This window comes from Oncorhynchus mykiss, chromosome 12, assembly GCF_013265735.2.
Source record: "Oncorhynchus mykiss isolate Arlee chromosome 12, USDA_OmykA_1.1, whole genome shotgun sequence".
Taxonomy (NCBI): domain Eukaryota; kingdom Metazoa; phylum Chordata; class Actinopteri; order Salmoniformes; family Salmonidae; genus Oncorhynchus; species Oncorhynchus mykiss.
Window position 1 is genome coordinate 8,528,525 of NC_048576.1, and position 6,988 is coordinate 8,535,512.

General features: G+C 44.5%; 1 protein-coding gene across 11 annotated transcripts in view; it reads left to right on the forward strand.

Annotated features, from left to right (window-relative positions):
* mapk10 (mitogen-activated protein kinase 10) overlaps nt 1-6,988 on the forward strand; it is a 114,398-nt gene that overhangs the window by 56,479 nt on the left and 50,931 nt on the right. The gene's annotated exons all lie outside the window — the stretch shown is intronic.

The window sequence follows — 6,988 nt, forward strand, 5'->3', positions numbered from 1 at the left end:
GGTGGACACTGGACGTAACCTCCTGTTCTCTCCCGTGCCCTCCTTCCCATGGCGATTGTGTACACTTACAAAAGGGGAATGAGTGAGTTGTAGGAATGCTGTAAACGTAGAAATATAACTAACTAACTAAATATAACTATAACTAATAGAACGGTTGGAAATAGAACTACTAGACCGGGCATCTCCTTTTTTTTTATGTCAATCCTGCTCTAGTAATTCTGTTTCTTTGGAAGGTAAACAGGAAATTCTAGTTCCTCTGGTTCATTCACAGAGTAACACGATTGGGTGTTTCAAGTTGTGTCCCACGGCAACAGTATTAACACCACAAAAAGATAAATCCTCCTGAGAAAAAAATAAAAGTTGGTCAGAAATGATGTACTATATAGGGAATAGGGTGCCATGGTCATACACCTCTGGTCAAAAGTAGTGCACTATATAGGGTACCATTTGGGAAGCAGAAATAGGCTACAATAATACAGGCTTTTAAATAAATACGGTTAAATATAGGGTATACTGTTGTTGTCCTGCCTCCAGTCAGACTGCAAACAACAGAGAGAAAGACGTATCATGAAATCAACATCATTATGCGATATGTTATATAATCAGATTCAGGAGATGTTCCCCTGTACACTGAGACAATGTTCTCGCTGTGAGAGAGAGAGAGAGAGACCTGGGCTTGTATTCAAAGAGCGTCTCAGAGCTGGGATAGTAATCTAGCATCAGCTCCCCCTTGTCAATGTTTTGTATTCGTTGTGCTTCTAAAAGGAATCCTAACTGATCCTAAATCAGTACTTCTGAGATGATTTGTGAACACGGGCCCTGGTCTTGTAAGATCTAGTATCAGTTCCCCCTTGTCAATGTAATTCTATTTCGTCTGATCTAAAAGGCAAACTGATCCTAGATCAGCACGACCCCTGCACTACGATGTGGTTAAGACTATCTATGGTTGTCCTCCTCCCCAGTCATTCAGATCTGTGTATCTTGTCTCTTGTGTCATGTGGTGTGGTCAGGGAGCTTTCAGTCAGAGACACCATGGTCAGAGAGCTTTCAGACGGAGACACCATGGTCAGGGAGCTTTCAGACAGGCACCATGGTCAGGGACCTTTCAGACAGAGGCACCATGGTCAGAGAGCTTTCAGACAGAGACACCATGGTCAGAGGCACCATGGTCATAGAGCTTTCAGACAGAGACACCATGGTCAGGGAGCTTTCAGACAGAGACACCATGGTCAGAGAGCTTTCAGACGGAGACACCATGGTCAGGGAGCTTTCAGACAGGCACCATGGTCAGGGACCTTTCAGACAGAGGCACCATGGTCAGAGGCACCATGGTCATAGAGCTTTCAGACAGAGACACCATGGTCATAGAGCTTTCAGACAGAGACACCATGGTCAGAGAGCTTTCAGACAGAGACATCATGGTCAGAGGCACCATGGTCATAGAGCTTTCAGACAGAGACACCATGGTCAGGGAGCTTTCAGACAGAGACACCATGGTCAGGGAACTTTCAGACAGAGACACCACCTTAGGATGCATCAGCAGGTTGGGCTAGTGGTGATGACATCACACGGCCCTCAGAGTGAGGGTTTTATAAGGTTCCTATTGGCTCCAAGCTTTCCATTAACATTCTACTGCTGTTTCTATGGCTACACCGTCCACCTGGCACTCTGTCTTCATTGAAAGACACAGGGCATTCTGAAAGTATCCAGACCCTTGACCTTTTTCCACATGTTGTTATGTTACAGCCTTATTCTAAAATGGATACAATCATTTCCTCTCATCAATCTACACACAAATACCCAATAATAACAAAGCATAAACAGGTTTTATAAATGTCTGCACATATATATATATATATAAAAACAAAAAACAGAAATACCTTATTTACATACAGTACCAGTCAAACGTTTGGACACACCTACTCATTCAAGGCTTTTTCTTAATTTTTTTACTATTTTCTACATTGTAGAATAATAGTGAAAACATCAAAACGATGAAGTAACACACATGTAATCATGTAGTAACCAAAAGATACCTCCCCTAGTTCAAACGCTACTCTTTATATTGTAGACTCTTTTCTTTACAACACAACATTTCTAGATATTGTTCTGAATGTCAAGATATAAATGATGAAGGAAAGCTCTCTCGGCTGACTACAATGTATTCCAAGATATTGATTATTCTGAGATGTGCTGTAGCTGAATGTTCTCGTCAGTCCGTCGGTTCCTCTGTCGGTTCCTCTGTCGGTTCCTCTGTCGGTTCCTCTGTCGGTTCCTCTGTCGGTTCGTATGACGGACACTAAAATTGTAGAGGATTTGTACGTCTGGGGGCCTGGTGTCTGAATAGTAATAGAACGACCTAATACTCCTCATACGTCTGGGGGCCTGCTAGTTTGATAAATAGCTTCTATTCCGCTGTGATGAGATTGTGCTGAGTCAGCATAGGATGTAGAGACACACACACACACACACACACACACACACACACACACACACACACTGTTGACACAAAGCAGCCTCCGTACAAATAGCTTCCTGGTGCAAATATTCCTATAATCCCAGGGGAACGGTGACTGTAGGCCATTAAAGTTGAGTTATCTCTAGCACATAGACTATTAGACCCGCTAACTGAACTGGGGAGGATAGGTTGGGGAGAGGAGGGGGAGGTTAGGATGGGGAGAGTGGGGGCAGAGGGAGGGTAGGAGGGGGAGAGGAGGGGCAGAGAGAGGGTAGGATGGGGAGAGGAGGGGGAAGGTAGGATGGGGAGAGGGGGGGGAAGAGGAGGTGGGGGCAGAGGGAGGGTAGGAGGGGGAGAGGAGGGAGAGGGTAGGACCTGTAAGACCTGATTGATGGTTGGAATGATGGTTGGTATGATGGTTGGAATGATGGTTGGTATGATGGTTGGTATGATGGTTGGTATGGTGGTTAGAATGAGGGTTGGTATGATGGTTGGTATGATGGTTGGTATGATGGTTAGAATGATGGTTGGTATGATGGTTAGAATGATGGTTGGTATGATGGTTGGTATGATGTATCTGGAGGCTATTCTGACAGGAGCCTTGGGGTCAGTCAGGGGAATCTGGAGGCTGTTCTGACAGCAGCCTTGGGGTCAGTCAGGGGAATCTGGAGGCTGTTCTGACAGCAGCCTTGGGGTCAGTCAGGGGAATCTGGAGGCTGTTCTGACAGCAGCCTTGGGGTCAGTGAGGGGAATCTGGAGGCTGTTCTGACAGCAGCCTTGGGGTCAGTGAGGGGAATCTGGAGGCTGTTCTGACAGCAGCCTTGGGGTCAGTGAGGGGAATCTGGAGGCTGTTCTGACAGCAGCCTTGGGGTCAGTCAGGGGAATCTGGAGGCTGTTCTGACAGGAGCCTTTGGGTCAGTGAGGGGAATCTGGAGGCTATTCTGACAGGAGCCTTGGGATCAGTCAGGGGAATCTGGAGGCTGTTCTGACAGCAGCCTTGGGGTCAGGGGAATCTACTACTGCCTCTGAAACTACAACTGACACAGGTCCTAAAAGGTTACTGACTAGTTACAGGTTACTTGACGTTGTGTCTCTGTGTCAGTGTGTGTGTGTGTGTGTCTGTGTGTCTGTGTGTGTGTGTGTGTCTCTGTGTCTGTGTGTGTGTGTGTCTCTGTGTGTGTGTGTGTGTGTGTGTGTGTGTGTGTGTGTGTGTGTCTCGGTGTGCGTGTGTGTGTGTGTGTGTGTCTCGGTGTGCGTGTGTGTGTGTGTGTGTATGCGCGCGCGTGCGTGCGTGTGTGTGTGTGTGTGTGTGTGTGTCGATGGCTAAAATGTAGTGACCGCGTCTCATGAAAACACTAGTAGTCTGTATGACTATAATGCTTCCTCCCTATACCCAGGAGGCATTTCATGTTCATGGAGGATTGTGGGTAAATTCCTTGTAATCCTGAATGAGTTTTTAACAGATGTTGTTTAAGCACTGTTCTCTTTTTCAAGTGCCCAGATGACAGATTATGAGATGTTTTCATGAACATCATGAAACATAATCATGTGAATCATTGTGTTATTTTAGCTAAGCATTGTGTGGTATTAGCATAGCATTGTATCATATTAGATAATCATTGTGTTGTTTTATTTTTTTTACCTTTATTTAACCAGGCAAGTCAGTTAAGAACAAATTCTTATTTTCAATGACGGCCTGGGAACAGTGGGTTAACTGCCTGTTCAGGGGCAGAACGACAGATTTGTACCTTGTCAGCTCGGGGGTTTTGAACTCACAACCTTCCGGTTACTAGTCCAACGCTCTAACCACTAGGCTACCCTGCCGCCCCATTTAGCTAAGCATTGTGTGGTATTAGCATAGCATTGTATAATATTAGATAATCATTGTGTTGTTTTAGCTAAGCATTGTGTGGTATTAGCATAGCATTGTATCATATTAGATAACCATTGTGTTGTTTTAGCTAAGGATTGTGTGGTATTAGCATAGCATTGTATCATATTAGATAATCATTGTGTTGTATTAGCTAAGCATTGTGTGGTATTAGCAATGCATTGTATCATATTAGATAACCGTTGTGTTGTATTAGCTAAGCATTGTGTGGTATTAGCACAGCATTGTATCATATTAGATAACCGTTGTGTTGTATTAGCTAAGCATTGTGTGGTATTAGCATAGCATTGTATCATATTAGATAACCATTGTGTTGTATTAGCTAAGCATTGTGTGGTATTAGCATAGCATTGTATCATATTAGATAACCATTGTGTTGTATTAGCTAAGAATTGTTTTCATTTTACGGTCAGACAGCATAGCACCTGTCCCAGGCTGCCTGCTGCTGTTGCATTGTTAATGAGCACAAACATGTTTTCCTGGGCTGAGCCAGAGAGAGAGAGAGGTAGAGAGAGGCAGAGAGAGGTAGATATAGGTAGAGAGAGGTAGAGAGAGAGGTAGAGGTAGAAAGAGGTAGAGGTAGAGAGAGGTAGAGGGTAGAGAGAAAGGTAGAGAGAGCGGTAGAGAGAGAGGTAGAGAGAGAGAGAGAGAGGGGAGAGAGAGAGAGGGAGGATAGAGAGAGGGAGGGTAGAGAGAGAGATAAGGGGGTATAGGGATAGAGAGGGGGGTTTAGGGAGAAGGAGAGAGGGAGAAGAAAGAGGGAGAAGGAGAGAGAGAGAAGGGGGGTTATAGGAAGAGAGAGAGAGACAGAGAGAAGGGGTATCTGGAGAGGGAGTGGGTAGAGAGAGGGGGTATCGGGAGAGAGAGGGGGTAGAGTGAGAGAGGGGGTAGAGAGAGGGGTAGAGAGAGAGAGATAGAGAGAGGATAGAGATATATAGAGAGAGAGGGGGTAGAGAGAGAGAGGGGTAGAGAGAGAGAGATAGAGAGAGAGGGGGTAGAGAGAGAGATAGAGGGAGAGATAATTGGGGTATAGGGATAGAGAGGGGGGTTTAGGGAGGAGAGAGAGAGGGAGAAGGAGAGAGGGAGAAGGAGAGAGAGAGGGGGGGTATAGAGAGAGAGAAAGGGTTATAGGGAGAGAGAGAGACAGAGAGAGGGGCTATCGGGAGAGAGAGAGGGGGTAGAGAGAGAGAGGGGGTAGAGAGAGTGCATAGGGAGAGAGAGAGATAGAGAGAGAGAGGGATAGAGAGAGAGCGGGCAGAGAAAGAGAGAGAGAGAATGGGGGTATAGGGATAGAGAAGGGGCTTTAGGGAGGAGAGAGGGAGGGAGAAGGAGAGAGAGAGAGGGGTATAGAGAAAGAGAGAGAGAGAGGGGCGGGGTTATAGAAAGAGAGAGGGAGAAAGAAAGAGAGAGGGAGAGTGGGGGTATCAGGAGAGGGAGAGATAGAGAAAGGGAGAGAGAGAGAGAGAGAAATGTACAGTGGTACTTTCTTTAAAAGTTACAACTTATGCCGTGACCGTTAGTGGTAGATGGTGTCATTCTGTCATTGCACAACACTGTCACAAAGGGGGAGTTAGAACGCTGATCTATCGGTAGTCTAAACTATGGCAATTCCTTCTGAAGAGAGTCTCTCTTCTCTGGCACTAGAGTCCTGCATCAGGCAACAATAAAAAAAAATGTCAGTGGTCCTGGAGTTAAGAGAGAACTTAGGTAAATACAAAGGGGGAATTACACTTGACATTTTCGAAAAATAGGCACGGTGGGCTTTTGGTTTCTCTCCCTCTAAAAACAGAAATAAATAATTGTAAATAACAAACTGTCTTTATTTACAAATTAGTAAGAATGTCTCACCCCATGTTCAAGAATGGCCTTTTCCCCTTTATTCAGATTACAACCTCTCACTTTCGGGTTATTTGAAACAAAATTATCTCCAGAATATCGTTTTTTTTTAAACAAGCCATAGAAAGTTGGTTGCAATTTCAGTTTAATCAACCAGAAAAGACAGAAGTAAGGAACTTATCTGTCGAGGCCTGCGTTAAAGACAAAAATTGGTTAAAGAAAATTGTGATAAAAAAATATATACCAGTTTCATTTAATTAAGGACAAAAAAATTGACAACTGTGCCATATAGATTGCAAAATAGTTGGGAAGAGATTTTCGATGTACCGATTCCATAGCACATGCTTTATGAATTGACACACAATTTTCTGTTTATTATATCCTACTGCAGGCCTAAAACCTATGGGTTTAACCTTCTGAATTAATGATTATATTGAAGATAGAAGCCACCTCTTCATGAGTTGCAAGAGCCGATCTGTTATCCAACGATTAATATTATTATTACTATTACTGAATTACAGAGCATGGGGACTGGTCTTGATAAATCAATCAGATTTTTATTTACAGTTATCTCGACCGGTCCCGTTGTACAGCGCCATATTTTCCTAACTGAAACCCTTAATTAAATTGCTTTAGCCGTGATTGTAAAATGAATCAGCCGATGCATTGGTCCAGAGCCAGGTGGTATTGGCGGAGAGTCACGTCATTGGCTGAGAGTCAGACGGCATTGGCGGAGAGTCAGGCGAAGAATGAGGCGTTGAAGAGGGGGCGAGGAACAAGATGCAGTCACAATCCATGCCAGG